The following is a 26,523-nucleotide window of genomic DNA, read 5'->3' on the forward strand; positions in this document are numbered from 1 at the left end:
ATTTTATTACTATGTTCCTGAACGGTTTTACCTGTTTGTGTTAAATTTATCTGAACTTGATTCACTGTTTTTTCACATGTGTTTAACCTAGACTGTACCTCCTCAATCTGCACTTCACAATCATTTACTTTACAGACACAGGAAGATATTTGTTCATTAAGATCATTCTTAAGTGCATTAAATCGGCTCTCAACTGTATTTGTTAGTTCTTGTCTTACTTGTATAATTTCTTGTGTAAGTTCCTGTTTAGTGGCATCTAATTTTTGTTCCATTATATACCTGAATTCAGTCTGACCTTGTGACATGTTATGTATCCCTTGTGACATGTTATCCATCATTATCATTAATTTTTCTAACATTTGATTAGACATACCTGACCCCCCCATAACCTCTACTGGACTACCATTTGCAGGCTGTTCCATATTTTCCGACTGCTCCTGCACTAATTCAATATTCAAATTAGGATCGGACATTCCTGAAGTTTCAGGAAAACCCGCAAGGTCATCCTGACTGTCTGTACTCATTTTTCTTTTGGTTTTACAATTATAAATGACCAAAAAACGTAAACAACCCTTTAAAAACACATTAAAAAAAAAAACTTTAACAATGATAACCACAAATACAAAATTTAGACCATAAAAATGTAAGTTTCTGTCCAATTTAGACTTGCTGTTTCCGGCGATTCATCCCTCGTTGTCCCGCGAAGTACCGAGATGATCTATGTTGCTGGAATCGTGTCCCACGATGTTCTGCGAAGCGCTGTTCTACGATGTTCTAAAATGTAGTTCTCGTCGCATTCCTTTCCCACGATGTCCCGCGCTGGTAAACGGTGAATGCTGGCTTCTCACGCTCATTTTCGTTTGTTGATGTTTACAAGTACGACGCGAAGATCACACGATCCACTCTCGAATCACTCGTTCACAAGTTATAATTTTGCCGATGTTCCAAAAGGTATTACCATAGTTAATTTAGCCATGATTGGCTTTTACTTGATAAGTTTTTACTGTTTTTCCGAATGTTTATTTTATCATCAGGCAGTGTCTAAATTCGTGCCCCGCGGCTGGGCAGCCATGTTGTTACGTTGTATGTTTTTGCCCGGCTAACCACACATAGAAACGTAACAATACAAAACAAACAATGTTCCTGAGGTTCTGCTTTATTTGGAAATAAAAGAGTTTATTAAATTATCTTTGTTTATTTCTTTAAAAAAAATGTTTTTTCTCATCGTTACATGGCTTCAATACACAATTTTACAAATGAATTTAATTAGAAAAACTTCGTTACTTGTACAGTTTTTGTCTTTACTTATTCAAATTTTAACGACGTCTTTGAATTTTGATAGGATGAGGTCCAAATACATACCATACCAGACATTTTTCTGTTGATGGTCGTTGAGTCTTGTCGCTCACAAAAAAATAGAATTTATTACTGTCGTTTGGTTAGCGATGTAACTCAAGGTACGGTCGCGCACTGACCGAAGTCCCGCGAAGTTGGGCCGTTGCCGACGCCTAGGGCCTAAATTTCTAATACATTATTCCGGAAAAAAAAATGAACTTAGTTTAAAAAAATTACGGCCTGGCCCCAGCCCCTAGGCGTTAAATTGTCCCTTAGTGCAACTCCATAATATTGTGCGAGTTGCCGACGACGCGACCGGACTGGACGACAATCGAGCGACAACTGAGTTGGTAGACGAGATTACCTCCCTTGTATAGGTGAAGACAAGGGAAGCAACCCCGTGGGCCAACCGACCAATCACAGTACAGCATTCATCAACATGCCCAAATAAGGAATTTCGGCCGAGCGCATCACACCACGCCAGGACTCGCCCTGATTGGCTGGCTAGTGGTAGCCTCCAGAGACCCTTCCAGACGGTCGCTACAGCTGTGCGTACAACGTGACGCGTAAATCCCAAACACGCATTTACAAAGTGAAAAATAGCTTTCTGGCGCCAGAGTGTCGCGCCTGTCCGCTCTTCCTTCTGTACTTTCCAGACTATTCTCAAAATATTACACTAGCAATATCCAATAGAATATAAAATTACCCAAAAAATTCAAATACAATGTTAAAAATTTAGTAAACAAAGTTGAAATTCATATAAAAACTTTTGTTTAAAAATGATTTCCTGTAAAATTATAATATATACTGCTTTAATTACTGACATTAATTATCAAATGTCAACATTAATTATTATGAACTAGAGTTAACCCTCAAATTAATAATTAAGTATCTCAAGGAAATAAGTATTTTAAGGCTTTCCATGAAATTTAACCAAAGTAATTTATAACAATTCTTAACATATCTGAACTGTTTTCTATATCAACAAAAAAAAAATATCCTTCACCTCAAATTTATTCTTAATATTCTTATGACCCATTTTGCAATGCTACAAAACGGTACAAATTTTAAGTAACAATAAAAAAATAAAATAAAAAAACTTTACTTAGCTGCAGTAAACTGTTAGAAATTATAGTAAATTTATGGACTTTCCAACAAAGGATTCTCTTGAAATAAAATAAGTGTGTTCCGTAATTTCAAATAACTGAATATTCGTAGAAACTACGCCGAGTTATGTGTTTCATTGTTAACAATGTCAACAAAAGAAAAGTGTTCTTACTGTAGAATTCGCCAGTTTTTTTAATGTTTTGTTAGTATACCAAAAATATTCTTTTGGATTCATGTTAAAAGGAAGTCAACTCAGTGTCCGTAAACATACGAAGATAGCCGGAAATTTACGAAGGTACCTGGATAATTTGGAACAAGCGTTATTCGTAAATTGGAGGTAAGAATTTTTAACACTGTAGTTCTAAATGCCGAACTAAGAAGGTAGAAGGAAATTAGCTACCTAACACTTATAAACTTTTATTTTATCGTTGCCTTGTTTGTGCACTGTCAGTTTTCAATGCTTTTTGGGCTGTACATGTGACATTTCTAAGTAACAATGCTACTATGAGCCGTGGTTAAACACAGGCGCGTTTCAGCGCTGTTTGTGACACCATAAACATCGATCTGATAATCACATTCACTGATTCTTCAACCAAACATTTTATAAACACCGTTCAAGGGATCATAGTTACAGAAACCATTGGCAAAAAAAATTAATCTAAGCGTGTTATAAGCTCTGTTATTTTTCAATTTCCCTGAAATTATTGGCAGATTTTAATCTACGATATACATCTATATTCCTTTGATGGCAAGCATTTTGTTTCAAACGTTTTTTTTTTTTTGCGACGACGGATCGCGATTTGGTGATGGCATTCCTACACATTCGTATTTCAAAATGTTTTTCTACTCAAGCGTGGGGTATTTCATGCGATTCTATAGGTGAAAATATGCTTGATACAGGGGTAAAAAAATACATATTTCAAAATTCCTTTTTAAAAATAGTTTTATATCGGCTTCACCGTTTTGAGAGCTTCTTTAGGACAAGGTTTTTTTTTCTCTCAGGCTGGTGCCCGGGGTTCACGTGAAAGGTCAGGTATCAAAGAGAAGACTCCGCAGACGCTTCATCGGACCTCGGGCCGACGCAGAATGCCGAGACCATCAGAGACTCTCCGATTCTGGGACCCTCGCATAAAGCAGAGAGCGCATAAATTCCAGCTGAGCCCCAAACGTCATCGTACGTCGGGACGCCCAGACGCAATTGTTTGTTGGTAAGGGAGAGGGAAAAGGGAGAGGGGGGTTGCCCGCATAGCTCCGCCGACCATCTTTCAAGTCGAGAAGCGACCCACATATATATCCCGCACAGGAGAAGGGTTAGTGTTGGCGAAGGGGGGGGGGGGGGAAGCGAGACCCAAGGCTTTGCAGAGAGCCGATACTTATGCCGAGAACAGAATGCGACGTCCAAAAGAGAGAAAAAAATAATTATTTGTTTGGTTCGGGCGAACGCTTGGAACAGAACCCGCACTCGCGATTCCGAGAGATTAATGCTTTGGTTTCTCTCAGACAGCGGCTCAAAAAGAAAGGAATTCTTCATTTGTGGAGCTGGTGTCCAAAGAAGCTACTGTACGTTTACAAAACATTGGTCGTCCAGCTACCAGGATGTTTTGACAGATCATTTCACGAGTGTCTTCAAACGACGAGTACAAAATTTACCGTCAGGATGTTATATGTTGTATGAAATACATGCACTCCAAGCTGTTCTCAAAAGTTTAAAAATTCGAATTAGGGTGCGGTTTTACATCCTATCTTTTTCCCAATTAAAATTGGCATTCAGCGTATACAAACAGTAAGAAAACATGTCATATGGATATGATTATTACTGTATATTTTGATGGTACCCATATTCAGGATACCTGATTGATGGGTCAAATGATTAAGGCACGATAATTCAGGACCGGGTTAATGCCTGGAGTCGAGCTGTTTCGTGACGGCTGCAGTGCGGAGGCAAGCCACCGCGGACGTGGTCGTGATCACGACTCCCAGGTCAGCCCGAGGTCATGTGACCATTCGCTTCCCGTTCTGTAGGCTCTCCAGTGTCCGAGCGCAGTTTCACACATTTCCAAGGGCGGATATCAAAGTGGGGCACAGATCTTTCGTTTTGTAACTCACAATGTAACTATTTTTTTGTTCTTGTAAATTGAACTAATATTCATGTAAAACTACAGATATTTGTAAATTTGTACATTTAAATGTAAACAAGAGGATCACTATAAAATAGTCTTTACAGTAATACTGGGTTTTAGATACTTTCACGGGCATTTATTCTTTGTGTTTACCCAGTTATTTGTAAACCGTTCCCTGAATAGCTTCCCGTTATTAATATTAATAGGCATAATAAAACAAATTAAATTCCAATTATTGAATATTCGATTATCTTATTCCTGGTTTAAACATTATGTTTGAATGAAACATTAAATAAAATATGAAGTTTTGCGCCAATTTTAGTAATAAATACTAATTAGTATCTCGAAAATGCGTGGCTGATGGGTAGAGTTTATATAAGTATATATATAATATGGTTATAGGAAGTAAATGCAATGACGTTACTGACCACTGCAGGCATTAATTGTTATGCTACTCATAATACTTAGTGCACAAGACACAAATCTCAGATTAAATTATTACTCCATTTCAAATATAGATCATAATTTTAAAGTGTTATGTAACAAAAACATATATTTTAAGACAAACACTAAAATACCTGTTTTGCCAATACTTAAGAGAATGCATTGTTTAAATAACATTTATTTGTGGAAACGTATGTTTATATTGAATCATGTAGAACCGAAATTACTAGCTTTTGACATCTGGTAGAATCTAAGACCTTTTCGCGAATGATATATGAACTAATATATAATACTTTTCAGACAGCATTAATTGTTTAAATTAATTTTGACCTTTATTTTTGGTGATTATATAGAAGCAATAAACAACAATTTAAAGGTTTTCCTTTAATAAAAGCTTTTTATTTTTTTTCTTGTTTACGAATTCACGTATATTCTAAATCGATGCGATTAGACCAAACAAAATCTATAATAGCATAAATTAAAGGAATTGGAAAAAAATACCTCAAATAATTTTTGTCAAGACATCATCTCATTTACCTGGAGTGATTTATGGAAAACCTGGCAAGCCTAAATTAGAATTGAGGGACCAGCATTTAAATTTAGCTCCTCCAGAATGTTAGTATAGTGTTTATCACTGAATTTTATTCAACAAATATTTATTATTTAAATTTTATACTAGTGAATGTGCCTTATGAACAAGTGCTCAATGGCAAAATATGGACCATATGCCTGTTGAGGAAATTTAAGGAGAATTTAAGTTTAATTTTAAACGCGTTAAAAAAATTAACACAGTGAATTTCACAAAGTATTGTACATCAGCTGGGAGAAGGAAAATTGTAGCGAATATACAATTTTATAACTTGCGTAGGAAGCGGTGTAGACAGCCTCAACTGAATTTATTCACTAGAAGAATATTCCTTATTTTAAACACTTACAGCCAAAAATTTAGCTAAGCAATCTTGTAAGTATTTTGTGAAAAACAAAAATAAAGCTGTATTATAGAATTTTTCCCCATGTTATACAGGTTTATAAGCACCCTCGTTTTAAATCAGCAGGCTAGTCGCAGATGGCTTAACAATCAAAATGGAAATAGCATGAATTATTAATACATCACATATGTCAGTGCTTCAACCAAATGTGTCCCGGTACAAACAAACTCACATTTATTATTCGTATTGGTTACCTTAACAACTGTTGCCAGTCATGACTTTGAGAAACTCGTGGAACAATGTTTCAAGTGAACTTTTCGTGGTGAATCTGGCGAAATAAATTTTAATGTTCCTTTAAATCTTAATTGGAAGTGTATTTTAATACAATAGAAAAACAGTTTCCTGAAAAAAATTTTTTTTTGAGGTGACTATAATGTTATTTGTTGTGTATATTTTCTAAGAACTATTTTAAATGACTTTGAGAGGTAAATCATTACAAAACATTGCTTCCAGTGGCAACATTATATAAAATACAGTAGAAATCAATACCAGACAGATGTACGCTATGAACAAAGGCGAGTATGCAACAAATAATCTGGTGGAATCGAGTAACACTGTAGGTAATTAATTCACTTTTTAATAGTTAAATAATGTTATTTATCATCTGGTGACAGTATATATTTTTTACTTCTATTTAATATTTAAAACACACTAAATTTATTACTACGGTTCATTTTCATAACTATACAACGAATTTATAAGAGGAAATAAAGATTTTCAACGTTGGTATCATATAAATTATGAACACTTGCAAAGTAAAGATACTATGAAGATATTTCTAGCCCTGAGTATTTTATGTTATGTGAAAATTGCAGTAAAATATATTTTAATGCCAATTTGGCTAACTTAAAAAAAAATTCTGCAATGCAAATAAATTGTCTGCCAACTATTGGTGTTCCAACAACGGCCGATTGATAGCACATAAATAAGTTCGCGAAGCTGTCTGTATCTGTATCGGTTTACGTGTATTTGCCAGCGGGAGTGTTGGTAACGCGTGCCTGTGGTTCCCCTGTTGCAGGGTTGGCGGAGCTGCGGCGCGGCGAGGGCTTCAGCAGCCGCGGGGGCGGGCCGGCCGCCCGTCGGGCGCACGAGGTGAGCTTCTTCCTGCCGACAGGACTTGGCAGGACTCTGCCCCCCTATCTCCCGCCAGACTCGCGGGGGGAACTTGGCAGCTGGACGCACCCGTCTCGCTCTCCGGGGCCTAACGACCAACTTTCGGTCCGAGGCCCGGGCACCTCGTAGTAAATCATTTAGCGGGCGCAACTACCCCCCCCCCCCCCCACCACCCTTTCTCGTGGATCCATGATGACAAAAGCCCCTTGCACACCGCGGGAGCACTTGCGAAACTCGCCGGTCGTTGCTTGGTCAAAGGAGCCTCTGGATGGAGCATTGTCGTCGGTTCTTCCACCCGCTGAGCCACAGTAGGGATTCTGCACGCCCGCCACGACGAAACGTGGTAGTTTGCGTGTACCATCTTATCCCTCGGAATACGGCATATGGTTGTGCTAATTTCGTGAATGCGACGGAAGAAAAGGAACGGAAATGTGTAACAGACATTGCTGCTATCTATGACGGATGGCGTCATCCAAAGTTCACAAAGTCGAAGGAAAACTTAATATAACTGACTGTTTAGTGAATTTTAACAAGATGGGCAGTATTTCAATAACATTTGTGGCCGGCAGGGCCACATTTTTACTTGTAATTTATTTTTGTTGCTGGTCTCTAGTTTTATATGGTTTTTATTTCACGTATTTTTACGCCTTTTTTAATTAATGTTAATTTATCTGTAAATTTTTTTAATTATATTTGTTTCTGTTAATTAGTTATACGCAGTTTGGTAGCTATCGATTATGAGTTTAAGAATATCGATTGTGTTTCACGTAAATACCACTTGGTGAGCGCCCGGCGGTTGGCTGATGACGTCAGACATTCGGCTTGCCGGGAAGAAAAAATCAGCTGGGCCGGGGAGTGCGTGCCGAGCGACCGTCGAGGACAGAGCTATGTGACGGTGCGGACTGGTGTGCCGGACGGCAACGGGCGACGAAGAGTATTGGGATGGAGGCTCCACGCTGGGTGACAGGGCAATGGATTGCCCTGTGATACTGAACTTATCAAGGTAAAGAGAGGCCGCAATTTTGATTTTTACCCTCGTGGTGCTGCAGTGGTTTTTGGCAAACCTAGTGAACTGTGTATTTTCCCATACTAAATTTTTATTTGGACGGAACTTTTATTGGCCAGTTTGGTGAAGAGGCCCATTTGTTTCACACGTTGTTCCAGTGTGGGATTTTTTAAAAAAGGTCGCCCGTTTGCCTGTAGTTGCAATAAAAGTATAAGTTTGGAAGAAACGAACATTTTGCAATTTGTTTTTGAGACTTTGTCATCGGAATTTGCATACGTAAAGTTGGCATTTAGCTAATATATCAGCTTGTGCAGTATTATTAAATGTATGCGATCGGTATTGGACTACATGCGCAGCCTGATGTTGGTTGGTGCGGCCATTCTACGTTTTTTATAAAATCATTGGCAAGTTAATAAAGAAGTAAGACTTTGTTTGAAGCTGATGACAAATACTTCTGTGGTAACATGGTTATGTTACGTGAAGAGTTTTTGCTACATTTCCCTTAAAAAAATAAGATAATTTTTTTTTTGGTCATCGTTCACGCCTTTGTGAATTCGTACCTATGGCCCGGCGTGGCATTAGACTCTGGAGTTGGTGAGGAAGGTCAGGAAGCCAGCGCACGCCTAGGATATTAACTTTGTTTTTTTTGGCAAGTCTTTAGCAACGAACATCTGAAGAAAGACTAAACCGTTGATTGAGAGTTTAAGAACTTTATTTAAATAAATTTTTTGTACTTCAGTTTTATTATTGTAGAATTTTTTATATATTTATATTGATTGTCTTGTTTGATTTTTGGTATTAGGGCAGTCAGTATATTTTGATATTTTATAGTGGCCACGCCTCACGCCCTTATATATTTTTATACTTGTTGTTATCAGTATTTATATTTTTACGATTTTTTAAAGGTTATTGTTAGTATCGCAAATGGGGATAAGATGCTGTCATTATTAACGTCAGCTTTTGTAACTAAGCTTGTATGGTTATGTATAGTAAAAATTATTTTTGCAAATTTCTATTTTTTAATAACATATGTCCAAAGTCTTGCCTCTTGTTTGTTTAATGGTTACTCTGCTAATATATCCTTTAAATTTTTTGGCCTGACCCCTGGGCAGTGGTGTGGGGAATTTATATTGTTTAGCTTTTTATGCCTGGTTTTAATATTTATTTTTTCCCTTCGCGCCCAGAGTGAGTCGGGGACGCAACCCCTCTTCCAATTAAGGAGGAAGAAGGGTTACACATTCCTTGTCGAAAATCAGGTCAAAGGCCGGGGTTTCGTAAGTTATCAAGTGTTTTTTTTTTCCTTTAACGGGACAGTTTCATACTATAGTTTAAAATTTACGTCTTCTAACCATATATGATTCAATAGACGACGTAGCTGCTCTGGCAGCGACATCTCGTAGCGGGTGCGGAAACTACGTATGATTCGCTTCCAGAATATTTTTTGAAAACACAATTTGCCTATATTTATCACGCTCGAAATTATTTTAAAGAGTTCTACGTAAAATTTTGTTTCGTGGTTTCGAGTAAAAAGTGTATTTGCAACATAGGAACACATGGATTTGCTTTATACCGAGGATATATGTTACACATCACTGGCCAGTACTGAAAGTCTCGCTCACATGTTTTTATTTATTTGAAATGCCACATAGTTCTGAAGAAACACTTTGGCATTGATTTAATACAAATAAACTCTTTTATTTTAATAGCCGATAAAATGTAAAATATGTCTGACAAAAAAAAACCAAAAGCAGTTTACGATTATTACATAGTGAACAAACTCGCAGTATTTACCATAAAGCAAAAATAATGAAGTTATAACACATCTGCCCAACGTCACACTTTATTTAATAACAGGAAAACCTCAATAACGGACAAAGAGATGAATACACAATACACTCACAGTAGTATATAAATGTAGGTTCGGCGGTTGGTGTTGGTGTCGGTGCCCTTCATATTGGATTGTGACGTCACGGAGGCCATCTTGGATTATCTTAACGAGATCGTATCCCTGTGACGATATCGTATCACTGTGATGAGATCTTAGATTGTATACTTAATGAGTTGAGTGTTTGTACAAAATTTGCTTCCTTTTCGTTGTACGTGCGTAGTCAAGGCAGTATTCAAGACTGAAGATTTTATATTTCAGCACCTGTTGGTCTTGATAAAATATTTTTCAGGATTCTTAGTCCTATAGTAAGCGTAAAAATATGGTAAGTTAGTTGGTATATTTGCTTGTAATATATTTAATTCATACTGTAGGTCTGACAGTTCAGAGACACTGTCTTTTCTGCTGAAAATGTCATATTTGTTTCAAAGTTATAACACGTATCGTCCAAGAAGGCCTCGCGTTTCTGATTCGCTTGTTCTATATGCCTGAAATTGTACATGATCTGGCATCGTGGTTCGGAGACACTTAGACTATACGCTTGTAGTTAGAAATCTATTTTAAAAAAAAAGCGCACCGAATACAGTCGCCATTGTAGGCGTTGTGATATAGAGTAACATGTTTATGCAGCCGGATTATTTTTAAAATTTTTTCCGGATTTGTGGGTTTATTATTATGAATTTCCAATATGCCATCATCGATTTATTAGAGGATGGTGGATGATAAATTAAAGCCGCTTTTAGAATTTTAATATTTTTTAATATATGTTTTTTACTATCTAGAATATACATTTTTGGATCAAGCAAGGATCGAACGAAGTACAGAAAATGACTGATCAATCATTAAGTTAATGAGTGTTTTTTTGGATGATGTTTAGAAATTTTTTTCCGAATTTATTGGTTAATTATTATAAATGTCCATTATGGCGGCCAATGCATGATCATGAGTTTACTGGAGGCTGTCACTAGAGGAATTTAAGCCTCTTTTAGGACTTTCCACAATATTTATTGAAATTAGTATTTTTTTAATGAAGTTAATTTTATTGCAATTCAAGTATTGAACCAAGGGCATGAATATATCCAATCAATCAGTACATTAATGAGTTATTTTTGTGATGAATTTTGGTGTTTTCCCGAATTTATAGCTAAATAATTACCTTTTTCCAATATGACGGCCAAGAAGTCCAATTTGATAGTGGGCGCCTTGGAAATAAATACTAATGCACTCCTGCGGGAAATAAATAAACCAATATGACGGTAGTGCATTCTAGAAGACGACGTGTGTACTACATGACACAAGAGTTTCTGGTAGGGTAGCAAGTACTGAAAATTAAGATAAGATGCCTCCAGCAGACGAAAACAAGATGATTGCTGTAAGGTCAAAACCCAAGATGGCGGCCTCCAGCAGACGAAAACACGATTGTAGCTGTGATATAATCCAAGATGGAGGCCTTTAGCAGGAGAAAACAAAATGGGGGACGTGACATCATACTAGCTACCGTAATATATTTCTTGACACTAGTGGTGGAAGGAAGGTCAGTCACCAGTTTTTTTGCTCTCCGCGATGTGAACCGAGGACTCTGAGCTCTATGATGTAAGTGCTTTTTTAATGAAATTTTTTAAAATTGCATTTATATTATTTTTTGTTAAGTATTTACCGAATTTTTAAAAATAATAAGGAATTTACAAAATGGCGGGCATGACGTCATAAATTCAAAATTGTGGAATGTCTTTTATGAAAAAATTATTACATTATATTTTAATAAATCTAAAAAAAAATTCAAATATTTTCCTATCATAATTACGAAATTTCAAGATGGCGACCGTAACTATAAGTGCAACGGTTACGTCACAATTCAAAATGTCGGCCATTACATCCTAATGGTTGACGTAATTACGTCGGCGGCTTAAGGCGGCATGTTTTTAGGAGTCTTAGGCCACTTTTAGGAATTTTCAAGTCTCTAACATTTTTTGAGAACTAAAACCGAAAATTTTCATTGAAAACCGGAACCTTTCCTTCGTAATCGGGAAATTTTTTTTTCTGATTATTTTTTTTCCTAAAAACAGGAAATTTTGGCAAATTTTGGCGAATTTTGGGTAAAATATTGCAAAGTTTGAGTTATGTTGGGCAAATTTTTACGGTCAAGGTCAAAGTTAAACTTTAAGGTCATCCTCATCCAATATAGCCGGCGTAACTTCAGAATCCAAGAAGGGGGATCGACACCGATACCACGCACCTGCACCAGCTGCCGAACTTACATTTATATACAAATGACCTGACGAGATCGTATCCGTGTGACGAAATCTATCTTAATGGCATTTTTTTAAACCTAGCATATACTGAAAGTATGGAATCATGTGGTGTACACTTTTGTTAAAAAACTAAGTTTTCTGTGGTTTTCTAAAAACATATATATTTTTAATTTATGGATGATCAACTAAAAATAAAGTAGCCTACTTAAAGACCAAGGCCACATTCAAACCGGTAATCCAAACATGGCATACCACACGATTTAATACTTTCAGTCCATGCTAGGACTGACAAAACTATTTGCTTTTAAGTTAATAAAAGCCATGAAATAAATAGACCCACTTGTTCAATAGAAAATGCCTTTTATAAATAATTAAACATGGTGATAGTATGGATTTATTTAAAATCGTGTCCAAAAACAGGAAATATTAGAAGCAACACAATTTTGGATACTGCACCTTTAAGGGAACCGTGACTGTGGCCTACTTAACTGTATTTCGTGGAGTGTCCTTTAGAAGCTACTCCTATCACCGTATATAACCAAACAAAACTTTTCAAGTTTCCTACACACTTGCTGGCAACATCTTCTCACATCTTAGCCAAACTCTCTTCTCCCTTAGCGTATTGCTGAATATATATTTCCACCATATTATAGTTTTGGCACTAAGCCAAATTTTGTAGTGTATTCGACCCATGTAGTTCGCTGTTTTTACACCAGTCTTTACATTTTTCAGACATAGGCAAGTAATTCTGTTAACTTTGTGTTGCGTATTATAATTTTGTATTTTAGATGTGGTTTTCTGCAGAGACTATGCATATGCATATCACTACAATTTCACATTATTTTATGGTACCACAGTCGATTCATAACACCTCCTTACGGTCAAATTTACTGAACTCTGCATTTAAAACCAACTGCGAATCAAGGGATCAACGATGAATGCGTTGAAGAAAATAACAAGTTGTAAATATATGGGACGTAGTTCATTGGGAGGAAAACAATTGCAGATCGTATCAAAGCACAACGCTGCTAGAAAAAAAAACCAAACGGAAAATCTCATCGAAATTAATGCAAGTGTACATCATCAAAATGCCATATCAAGGGGTTCGATAACGTGTCAAAATTTGTGTAATTTCAGTGACCGTAAGTAGAGAAGAGTGTCTGGACTTTATCTGGTCAGGAGGGGTCATATTCGGCGACAACAGCTCTCAGCGGCTCAAGAGTGTAATTGTTTGTGTTCGAAGCCCCGAAGTGGCAGAAAAGGTTTAGAGTTGGCCGCTGGCTGAGCGACCCCGTGCATTTGCAGAACTGATGAAACATCACTCCACTGTCGACAAACTGATGCTGTCAATAACTTGCCTTGAGTGATTTCGAGGAAACCCCGGGATATCAGAATCAACACGATCGAACTGGAGTTTTTAAGCCAGGGGTCTCTTCAGAATGCAAGTAAGTCCAGTGACCTAACACTTCGCGACCTCGCCCCGTGGCGATTGAAATTCGTTTCACAATATTCAATTTATGCGGTTCAAATTTTCAATTGACGTAAGTTACCCCCACCAGTGTGACGTCATGGCAGCCATATTGGCCACAATCTTGGATTTTACTGTCACCTGCTAGAGTGCGCCAGTGTCGATTGTCATTGTACTTCATTTATCCGCTAGCGCACACGAGTGTCAATTATCAGTTAGCCAGTCACCTAACCAAAATACATCTTGTAGCCCATGTTGACAGCAATATCTAGTCTTTTTTTTTTAATTCGCTGATAAATTTGGAGGAAAAACCTAAAAATTTAAAAAAAGTATATGTAATATTAAATAAAAAGATCTATTGTAGGCCTCAGTTCGACATCTGGCCAGTTTTTGATTGTTTAAATATAATTATTAAAACGTTTTTAGTAAAATATGCATCACCGTCAAAATTAGCTCTAATCATAAAAGACCGAAGTAATAGGATAATTCCTATGTGAGATTAAGAGTACCAGACACAAAATATATAGCAAACCTTGTACAAACATTATTTATTGTATAAATAATTTTTGAAAATTGGTGCTAGATTATGTTGTGCATTCTCATCTTATTCGAACTCAGTGCTTCTTCATTCATTATTTCTTAATCGTTCGTGCAAATTGGTATCGTATACGTTGCTGGTCGATGGAGATGTGTTCATCATCATGGACGCCTTTTTATTGTTACAAATTCATAATTTAAATATGTTTATTAAGACAGCGGACATATTTGATTAAGAGATTTGTTACTATAAAACACACACACATATATATATATATAACACGACTAGAGAGGGAGCTGCAATGATAGCTACGAAGAATTAAAAAAAAACCCTCGTCGAGTTCCTGTCCCCCACACTCCACGGCTGAGTGGCGGGTGACGCGACCCCGTCCAGGGTTCGACGCCCGGCAGAGCCGTCTTGCCCGACGACCGCTCCCCGCGAGGCGACGCCCTCGGGCGCCGGGACGCCGACGAGGCCCCGCGCGACGCTAGTGTCGCCGGCGGCCAAAGACGGAGCGCCTCGCCTGGTCATGGCTCCAAACCTCTGGGAGTACGCGCCGCCGGCAGCGTCCCGGACCGACAACTTAGAAACACACGTCATAGAATCATCCAAGTTATGACTGTTCAATGTATGCGCGTTTCTATGTTATGACGATTCTAAGTTGTGTGTTTCTAATTCACTTGCGATGGTTCTAAGTTATTATTTTATATGTTACGACGTTCGGCATTGCGTGTTTCTGTCACGTGTTTCTAAGATATAACAGTTCTTATCTGTGACAGTTATAAGTTATGATTTTCTGGGTTACGATGTTTTCAAGTTGCGTGGCTCGGCGTTGCGTGTTTCTAAGTGATGTGTGGATCGAGGACTGTCGCTGGCGGGCTCTTGCGAGGCGCAGTCCGGCTGCGTGGCGACCTTTCCTGCAGGCCGCTCGCACTTGGCTGAACCATCATAGCTCGCGCTCGTTGTAACACTACGATCCCCAGATACCGTCAATGCGATAAATGGCCGTGGCACTAGGGTCGACTTGACGAGATTAATCTGCCAGGGTTCTCAATGGTCTTCGGGATTGCAGTGTGGCCGGCAGGGCCACATTTTTACTTGTAATTTATTTTTGTTGCTGGTCTCTAGTTTTATATGGTTTTTTATTTCACGTATTTTTACGCCTTTTTTAATTAATGTTAATTTATCTGTAAATTTTTTTAATTATATTTGTTTCTGTTAATTAGTTATACGCCGTTTGGTAGCTATCGATTATGAGTTTAAGAATATCGATTGTGTTTCACGTAAATACCACTTGGCGAGCGCCCGGCGGTTGGCTGATGACGTCAGACATTCGGCTTGCCGGGAAGAAAAAAATCAGCTGGGGCCGCGAGGGTTTGTGCCGAGCGACCGTCGAGGACAGAGCCATGTGACGGCGCGGACTGGTGTGCCGGACGGCAACGGGCGACGAAGAGTATTGGGATGGAGGCTCCACGCTGGGTGACAGGGCAATGGATTGCCCTGTGATACTGAACTTATCAAGGTAAAGAGAGGCCGCAATTTTGATTTTTACCCTCGTGGTGCTGCAGTGGTTTTTGGCAAACCTAGTGAACTGTGTATTTTCCCATACTAAATTTTATTTGGACGGAACTTTTATTAGCCAGTTTGGTGAAGAGGCCCATTTGTTTTCACACGTTGTTCCAGTGTGGGATTTTTTTAAAAAAAAATGGTCGCCCGTTTGCCTGTAGTTGCCATAAAAGTATAAGTTTGGAAGAAACGAACATTTTGTAATTTGTTTTTGAGACTTTGTCTTCGGAATTTGCATACTTAAAGTTGGCTTTAGCTAATATATCAGCTTGTGCAGTATTATTAAAAGTATGCGATCGGTATTGGACTACATGCGCAGCCTGATGTTGGTTGGTGCGGCCATTCTACGTTTTTATAAAATCATTGGCAAGTTAATAAAGAAGTAAGACTTTGTTTGAAGCTGATGATAAATACTTCTGTGGTAACATGGTTATGTTACGTGAAGAGTTTTTGCTACATTTCCCTTAAAAATAAGATAATTTTTTTTTGATCATCGTTCACGCCTTTGTGAATTCGTACCTATGGCCCGGCGTGGCATTAGACTCTGGAGTTGGTGAGGAAGGTCAGGAAGCCAGCGCACGCCTAGGATATTAACTTTGTTTTTTTTGGCAAGTCTTTAGCAACGAACATCTGAAGAAAGACTAAACCGTTGATTGAGAGTTTAAGAACTTTATTTAAATAATTTGTTTGTACTTCAGTATTATTTTTGTAGATTTTTTATATATTTGTATTGATTGTCTTGTTTGATTTTTGGTATTAGGGCAGTCAGTAAATTTTGATATTTTATAGTGGCCACGCCTCACGCCCTTATATATTTTTATACTTGTTGTTATCAGTATTTATATTTTTACGATTTTTTAAAGGTTATTGTTAGTATCGCAAATGGGGATAAGATGCTGCCAGTATTAACGTCAGCTTTTGTAACTAAGCTTGTATGGTTATGTATAGTAAAAATTATTTTTGCAAATTTCTATTTTTTAATAACATACGTCCAAAGTCTTGCCTCTTGTTTGTTTAATGGTTACTCTGCTATTATATCCTTTAAATTTTTTGGCCTGACCCCTGGGCAGTGGTGTGGGGAATTTATATTGTTTAGCTTTTTATGCCTGGTTTTAATATTTATTTTTTCCCTTCGCGCCCAGAGTGAGTCGGGGACGCAACCCCTCTTCCAATTAAGGAGGAAGAAGGGTTACAACCTGCGCCACTCTGCTTGGCAGAGACTTTGGACTTTTGCGATTTTGCTGACTTTTTTGATTTTTTTAATAATGGCAGTTTCTTGGATTTATAAACTTCCCAAAGAACAGGTTTACGCTAATTTGCAAGCAGCGGGAGTAGAGAGTGGTCTGGAGGATGACATTGATACCTTACGCAGGAAATTAAGTACCCACATTAAAGAAGGGAGGAAAAAACCTGTTGAGGAAAATGTGGAGAATTCGGAGATCAGCCAAGTAAATTCATTGAATACTGCTATGCAAAGTAAATTACTTTTCAAAGAACTGGATAGGTTGCCATCTTTATGTTCCGGTGGGCCAAGAGATTTAATAAAGTTTTGCTTGGGAGTAGATAGTTTGAAAACTAATTGTTGTTTACAAAATGAGCAAGAATTTTTAAGGTGTATTTCGACTAAATGTAGCGGGATCGCTAGAGACGTGATTACGTCAGGTATAAATAAGTCTGTTGGATGGTCGGTAGTGAAAGAGAATTTGTGGGAATATTTGTGCCCTAAGAGGGTGAAGGACGATCTAATTAAGGAATTGATTTTCCGTTTTCAACGGGAAAATGAAAGCACCTTAGAATTTATACAGGATATTAGAAATCACGTTAATGTATTTGGTCTGCAGTTAGATGATCACCGTTTTGTAGCTATTATTTTGGAAAATCTAAATCCTGCCATCAGACACGAATGCGCATTTATTGGCAGACCTAATAGTGTGGAGGAACTCAACACTTGGGCTATCCAGGTAGATAATATTTTTTACGCTAAATGTGAATTCGATAAGTGTAAAGGCAAAATCAATTTTAAACCGGTTTGTTTTAAAACGCCGGGTAATGAAAAAATTGATAAGACTTGTTTTAAGTGTAATAAGGTAGGGCATTTTGCTAAGGATTGCTCGGTTTCGGAGGTTAATAAATTTGTTTGTGGTTTTTGTGGCAAATATGGTCATTTAGAAAAATTTTGCTTTAAAAAGAAACCGGAGCAGGAAAGACACAAGACATGTTTTAGGTGTGGCAGCATGGACCATTTGATAAAAAAATGTAATCGCAAGAAAAAATTAGTTTGTGGTTTTTGTAATAAAGATGGTCATAATAGCGGGAAATGTAATTTCCGTAAGGAAGTTAAGAAATATCGATTTAACAATAAGCATAGTTTGGCGGTCATTCAGGCAAAAAGAGGTTTATGTGTCAAAGTTTGGTTGTATGATCGTGAGATAGAAGCTTTACTTGATACGGGGGCTAGTTGTAGTTTCATCCAGCAGAAATTTTTGAGTAATTTGGTGCGCGATCATAAATTTTTGAAAACTAAGATCGTAAGTAGTCAAGGCATTAATGTGGCCATGGCGGACGGGCAAAAGGTTCAGGTAAAGGTAAAAGTATTTTTACATTTTAAATTGGAACATTTATCTTGGACACGTGAATTCTGGGTAATGCCCGATTTGATCCATGAAGTAGTTTTGGGAATGGATTTTTTAAATGATAGTAAGGCTATAATAGTGTGCGGCGAGAAAGTAATGAGGTTCGATTTTAATGATAAAATTAAGATAAAATTGTGGGAGAATAAAAAAAAAAGAAAGGTGGTTTGTGGTGGTATCGAAGGGTTAGAGCAAAGGTTGGGTGAGAAGGAAAAATTGCAGATACAGCAATTAAGCGAGGAATATAAGGATGTTATTACTACTAAAATTGGCAAATGTACGCTAATGCCATACAAGATCGTGCTGGTAGATGAAACCCCTATTAAATGTGTGCCGTATCAATGTGCCCCGCCTAAAATGAAAGCCTTTCGAGAAATTATTAATGATTTACTTGATAATAAGGTAATAGTCCCTTCTAAATCCAATTTTGCCTCACCTGCCTTTTTAGTAGATAAGAAAAATAAGGGCAAATATCGTTTGGTCCTTGACTATCGCCTCCTTAATGACAGGGTAAAACTAGATCCGTTTCCCATGCCTAAAGTTGAAATTGTTTTGCAATATTTGGGAAAAGCCAAGTTTTTTACGGTGCTTGATTTGAACTCGGCGTTTCATCAATGTGAATTAGAAGCAAGTAGTCAGAAATTTACCGGGTTTGTCACTCCTTGGGGGCACTTTGAATGGACTAGAGTGCCTTTTGGGGTGAATTTTGGGGCCCAATGTTTGTCACGAATTTTAGGGCACATATTACAAGAATATCAGTATAAATTTGTAATAAGTTTCTTGGATGATATTTGTGTTTTTTCAAATAGTTTTGAAGAACATATAGAACATATAAGAAAAGTACTTGAGAAACTAAAGGGAGCCGGCTTTACCGTAAATCCGGAAAAAATAGTTTGGGCCCGTAGCGAGATAAAATTTTTAGGATACATAATCCGAGAAGGTGAATTGGTCATGGACCAAGATAAGATAAACCCCATAGTTAATTTCCCGGCCCCCCGTAATGTTAAGGGAGTGATGCGCTTTTTAGGAATGCTTGGTTATTTTTCCCGTTTTATACCGAATTACGCTAACCTATGCGCGCCTTTAAATAATTTGAAAAGGAAAGATGTTAAGTTTGTATGGGGGGAAGAGGAAGAACAGGCCTTTAGGAATTTAAAGAAAGCCATAGCTCAACCCCCCATTTTAATACTTCCGGATTTTGAGCAAAAATTTATTGTGCAAGTGGACGCTTCGGGAGTAGGTCTGGGGGCGGTTTTGTTGCAAGAACGTGAGGGAGGTTTAAAACCGGTTATGTATGCTAGTAAATCCCTAAATAAGCACGAGTTAAAATACAGTGTATATGAGAAGGAAGCATTAGCGTGCATATTTGCGTTGGAGAGATTTGAGAGTTTTCTTGAACATGAGAAATTTGAATTATGGACTGACAACCAGGCTTTGACATGGCTTTTTTCCCACCCGCGGCAACTAGGGAAAATAGGGCGGTGGATCATGCGGTTGACGCGTTTTCGTTTTGACCTCAAACATATGAAAGGACAGGATAATGTAGTGGCCGATGCCTTATCGCGCATGTTTGATGAACATGAGTTTCAGTGTAAAGACGAAATGAGAACTGAAGACAAGGAAGAATGTAACATCCTGAGGGAATTCCCTCAAGGATTTATTGATTTGCGCGAAATACAAAAAGAGGATCCTGAGACTAAAGATTTAATAACGCGTTTGGGACAGGATACTACTATAGACTTAGGAATGAAAGACGGGCTTTTGTGTTGGATGAAAGATGGAGAACATAAAGTTTTTGTTCCTAAGGGGGTAAGGAAAATGATAATGCGGTATTACCATGATTCTAATATAGGCGCGCATGGCGGAATCGAAAAAACTATAGATAAAATCTCTAAAGAATTTTTTTGGCCAGGTTTGAAAAAAGACGTAAAAGATCATGTTTTAAGCTGTGAAGATTGCCAGCGCGCTAAGCAATCTAGACATAGTAAGATAGGTAAATACTCTGTTGAAGCTCTGACTAGACCTTGGGAAAGGGTTTATTTGGACATTTTTGGGCCCCTACCTAGATCATTAGGGGGGAATAATTGCTTACTTATAGCGGTAGATGGTTTTTCTAAATTTTGTTTTTTTTTGCCTTTGCGTAATATGAAAAGCGAGAATATTATTAAGGCTTTAGAAACTAAAGTGTGGGGTTTGTTTGGTAGCCCGGAGCAAGTAGTATCAGATAATGCTACATATTTTAAGAGTAAGTGTTTTGAAGTGATGTGTTTCGATTGGGGTATAAAACATATTACTACCAGCCCCTATTATCCCAACCCTAATTTGGTTGAAAGGGTGAATAAAAATGTCAAAGTGGCCCTCACGATTTTTCATCAACGTAACCAACGGAAGTGGGACAGTGTTATCCACGTATTAAATTTAGCTTTTAACATGACCATACACAGTGGTACTAAATTCACACCATCGGAAATTTTTTTGGGAAGAAATGTACCCCATCCTTTACTAAATTGTTGGGGTTTGCGTCCAGCCCTTTTGGAAACCCGAAGCCCCCGTTTGTTGGAAAAAATGTGGGAAGAAGCAGCCGAAAATCTGCAAAAGGTTAGAAAGAAAATGAGTAAGTTTTATAATAAGGGGCGAGTGGATAATGTATTTAAAATTGGTGATGAAGTGCTATGCAGACAATTTGTTTTGAGTGACAAAGTAGGGTATCAGAGCTCTAAGTTAGAGAATAAGTATGATGGACCGTATAAGATTGTAAAGATTTTAGGGCCGGTTACTGTCTTGTTGGAAGAAGTTGAAAGAAATAATAAGGTAAAAAAGGCCCATGTTAGTCATTTGAAAATGTTTGTAAGGCGGAGTTCCTAAAATGAATGTGGATGACCCTTTTAGGGTGAATATGGCTAAATATTTTTATTTTTATTTTATTTGGAACTTACTCTGGTATGTTTTTTTTTTTTTTTTTTATAATTTGTAGTTGTGGTTATTTTTAAAATTTTCTTTGCTGTTTAAATTTTTTTTTTGTTCAAGGCGGAGGTTGTGGCCGGCAGGGCCACATTTTTACTTGTAATTTATTTTTGTTGCTGGTCTCTAGTTTTATATGGTTTTTTATTTCACGTATTTTTACGCCTTTTTTAATTAATGTTAATTTATCTGTAAATTTTTTTAATTATATTTGTTTCTGTTAATTAGTTATACGCCGTTTGGTAGCTATCGATTATGAGTTTAAGAATATCGATTGTGTTTCACGTAAATACCACTTGGCGAGCGCCCGGCGGTTGGCTGATGACGTCAGACATTCGGCTTGCCGGGAAGAAAAAAATCAGCTGGGGCCGCGAGGGTTTGTGCCGAGCGACCGTCGAGGACAGAGCCATGTGACGGCGCGGACTGGTGTGCCGGACGGCAACGGGCGACGAAGAGTATTGGGATGGAGGCTCCACGCTGGGTGACAGGGCAATGGATTGCCCTGTGATACTGAACTTATCAAGGTAAAGAGAGGCCGCAATTTTGATTTTTACCCTCGTGGTGCTGCAGTGGTTTTTGGCAAACCTAGTGAACTGTGTATTTTCCCATACTAAATTTTATTTGGACGGAACTTTTATTAGCCAGTTTGGTGAAGAGGCCCATTTGTTTTCACACGTTGTTCCAGTGTGGGATTTTTTTAAAAAAAAATGGTCGCCCGTTTGCCTGTAGTTGCCATAAAAGTATAAGTTTGGAAGAAACGAACATTTTGTAATTTGTTTTTGAGACTTTGTCTTCGGAATTTGCATACTTAAAGTTGGCTTTAGCTAATATATCAGCTTGTGCAGTATTATTAAAAGTATGCGATCGGTATTGGACTACATGCGCAGCCTGATGTTGGTTGGTGCGGCCATTCTACGTTTTTATAAAATCATTGGCAAGTTAATAAAGAAGTAAGACTTTGTTTGAAGCTGATGATAAATACTTCTGTGGTAACATGGTTATGTTACGTGAAGAGTTTTTGCTACATTTCCCTTAAAAATAAGATAATTTTTTTTTGATCATCGTTCACGCCTTTGTGAATTCGTACCTATGGCCCGGCGTGGCATTAGACTCTGGAGTTGGTGAGGAAGGTCAGGAAGCCAGCGCACGCCTAGGATATTAACTTTGTTTTTTTTGGCAAGTCTTTAGCAACGAACATCTGAAGAAAGACTAAACCGTTGATTGAGAGTTTAAGAACTTTATTTAAATAATTTGTTTGTACTTCAGTATTATTTTTGTAGATTTTTTATATATTTGTATTGATTGTCTTGTTTGATTTTTGGTATTAGGGCAGTCAGTAAATTTTGATATTTTATAGTGGCCACGCCTCACGCCCTTATATATTTTTATACTTGTTGTTATCAGTATTTATATTTTTACGATTTTTTAAAGGTTATTGTTAGTATCGCAAATGGGGATAAGATGCTGCCAGTATTAACGTCAGCTTTTGTAACTAAGCTTGTATGGTTATGTATAGTAAAAATTATTTTTGCAAATTTCTATTTTTTAATAACATACGTCCAAAGTCTTGCCTCTTGTTTGTTTAATGGTTACTCTGCTATTATATCCTTTAAATTTTTTGGCCTGACCCCTGGGCAGTGGTGTGGGGAATTTATATTGTTTAGCTTTTTATGCCTGGTTTTAATATTTATTTTTTCCCTTCGCGCCCAGAGTGAGTCGGGGACGCAACCCCTCTTCCAATTAAGGAGGAAGAAGGGTTACAGCAGTATGAAGAGAAACTCAACAACTAGAACACAAAACGGAAAACAAAAAAAATAACAATTCGCGAATAATTGCTTGACTTGAACAGGACTCGATGATTATTTTACTTTTTTAACACGTTTTTATTAGCTTAACTTGTAACTATGTAATAAAATCTTGGAAGTCTATTTTACTCTACTGTCTTCTCATTGTCGTATACATTTTAAACTTGGCAAATATATGAAATCCATATGACAATAGATAATTTCATGACTATGACCTGTAGAATGATGTTTTTTTATTGGGGAGGGGGGGGGAAGTATCGTAGGGGAAATAATAATTTTTTTACCTTTTATATTTACAACAGTAAAAGCGTGTTTTTTAAAAATGTTTAAAAAAATATTTTTATTTAATGTTTGGCTTAGTAATATAACGGAGCCATTCATTTATAATCTTGGCAAAATCAAAGTGAATGATTCGAGAATATTTGATGTTACTACTGTGCCTTGCCCGGGACACAGACGAGAGTGAGCCCGCGTGCATACAAAGACGCTGCGGAGGCGCTCCCGCAGAGCTGGCGGTTCGGGCGGCGGTCGATTGACGTTCACGCTAGAGCCACAGCGGAGTGATTGGCGCATGCTATGGCGACGCCTCCCCAAACATCATCATCTCCCGCAGCGCTGGTCCTCAGACGCCGTAGACGAGTTCAGAGACGCCCCTGTGATGTAACGTCTGCCGATGTAATTGGAGAGCCAAAACAACCTTAGTCCAATAATGAAAATTTTCAGGAGAAGCAAAAAAAGTTCCTCCATCGCTCATGGGTAATTAAATGATGTGAAACTTAAACTGTAACACAAATAGCCCTTCCTTACTCACCTTTGATGTTTTAATCAACATTTATAAGCTAATATATTTAAATAAATAGGCTTGAAACTTTCTTGGTTCTGGACTAAGTTTGTTTTCGCCAAAACAAATTCGCCAGAGTGTACAAATATGAAAAGAAAAATTCTTTATTGGTTGACTATTGATACAAGGGAAGCAGTTATAAACAAACATGTAAAAAACGTAAAAGTAAAAAAGAGGGTTGGCAACATGTACAAGATAGCACAAATAAAAATAAAAAAGCTAAGAAAATGTATTAAGGAAAATGGTCACCTTTTCTTAAAACACTGTAAACAATGGTGATTTTTTTCTTAAATTAATACCGTTTAAATTTATTCTTTTTTTGCTTCAAATAGTCAGAAAAATAGTTATTTTGAAAAAAAAAAAGATATATGTGGACAATGGTTATTTTTGCTATAATTCACAGCCTCATATAGTGCAGACTGTTGTTTTTTCTTTAACAATTGGTTCTATGCATATCCACCAAGAATCACCACGGGATGGACCAAAAAACAAGAAATTGAATTTTTTGGACTATATTTGTTTTTGCCAAAAGCTGTTCAATTGTCCGTGTTGACCGTACATTCGAAGAGCTCGGCTGCTAGGGAGGAAACGAGAATCCTCACAACCGTCTCCCCTTCCTTGGTCGCTAATTACTGTTACTTCTGGCGTTCCAAGGGGCTCTTTCAGGTGGCTCTAGTCGTAACGCAAGTAAAATGTTTTACATTTTCAAACACACTGGACCATACGAAGGTCAGGCTACATCTCAGTGTTTATGAGACCCTATAAGGGTTTGCTATTTGTTTCGTCACGTAAATCGTTTGTTCTTCACAAAATAATTGTAATCATACCGTCACGCTTCGAAAGATAGCTGGAAAATTCGTTAAACAGCAATAAACTTAGAAATATTGCAGGTAGACATATTACTTGTGTTTTAAGTTACTTGTTACATATCATTATGTATTTACGTACTTATGTTCCAGAATAATGATGGCCTGAACTTGAAGTGTAGTTAATCCAAGCACTCTAATCGACAGGAGAAAGTGGAGACGCTGTGCATAGGAAGCCAAAGGTCAAGCAGACTTATAGCGTTCCTTTAAAGAAACGTTCAGTAAGTAAGAAATGTGTCATGCGAGTTCTTTTTATGGGTAGTGTAACAATCACTACTTGCAGCGACCAGTGACCTCATTGAATTTTATAAGACTGACCTTGATGTAATGTTTGTTCCACCAAGGAGCTACTCCTTCACTCTTAAATTCAGTATGATATACTTTTATTTGCAATGTACTTGCCTTCTGTTTATTTATACAATCAATCGACGTTCTCTTAGGTAATATAGCTAAAAAATAAAGGGTGTGCTTAACCATCAAGCGCGTTCGAAGTAAAACTTCACAGGATCAGCTATAAAAATGTGTGAATGTATGTGAGTGAGGAAGTATAAAAATGCGCTAGTGGGAAAGAATTCAAGTGTGTTAAGAAGCAAATATTCCATCGAGTGCCCTAAGTTCTGAACCCCTCATCACCCTCCAGCCATCGAGCGCTCCTGTGCCATGAGCCCCCTACCCCTTTCAGTCATCGAACACCACACTCCTGAGACCTGAGCCCCCTACCTCCCTCCAACCATCGAGTGCCCCAGTCCTTAATCCTGAGCCCCTTATCCCATCCAGCCATCGAACGCCCCACTCCTTAGTCCCGAGTCCCGAGTCCCATTACCCCCTTCAGTCATCGAGCACACCACTCCTGAGTCCTGAGCCCCTACCCACTTCAGTCATCGAGCACACCACTCCTGAGTCCTGAGCCCCTACCCACTTCAGTCATCGAGCATCCCACTCCTGAGTCCTGAACGCTCCAAGTCTGAGACCCTCCACCAGGCAACGAGCACAATCCCTCGCTGCCCTCAGAGCGTCACGCTGTGATGACGTCATCGCCATCGAGGTTCACCCGGCAGTCCTGCCGCCTCGCATCATCCGCCAGTCCGGTCACGTGGAACGGCGTCTGTCGGGGGGCCTAAACTGGGAGGGGGGGAGGGTTTTCCACCGGTGCGGCGGGTGCGCTGTGACGGCTGACAGGCCGCCGAGAGGAGGTCGCGGCACGTGCGCACGTGCCAGCACGCGTGCCCGTGCCCTGGGCGGGACGTGCCGCAGGCCCTACGACCTCACTGTCAGAAGCACGGAGTTAGGAAGTCAGGAGACGATATGCTGTGACGTAGTTGAAGTCATCGCCATTTACATCTTCTCAAAACAATGTGGAAATTGTACTTGATATCGTCTGATGATGGTTAGTAAAAAACAATATCTTATAGACTGTATTTCAGACTACAGCGGCCAGAAGGTGTCACGATAGAATTTTGCGACGGTGGAGAATGCAGATTTTGCACACTTGTTTGATCCTTTTCGTTGGATAAATAAATCAATTATGGCTCAAATTCCGTCGATTAGACGTTAATTCTTAATTCATTCATTCAGTTATGACTTATTTATGATTTGC

The sequence above is a fragment of the Bacillus rossius genome, chromosome 1 (assembly GCF_032445375.1).
Source record: "Bacillus rossius redtenbacheri isolate Brsri chromosome 1, Brsri_v3, whole genome shotgun sequence".
NCBI classification, from domain to species: domain Eukaryota; kingdom Metazoa; phylum Arthropoda; class Insecta; order Phasmatodea; family Bacillidae; genus Bacillus; species Bacillus rossius.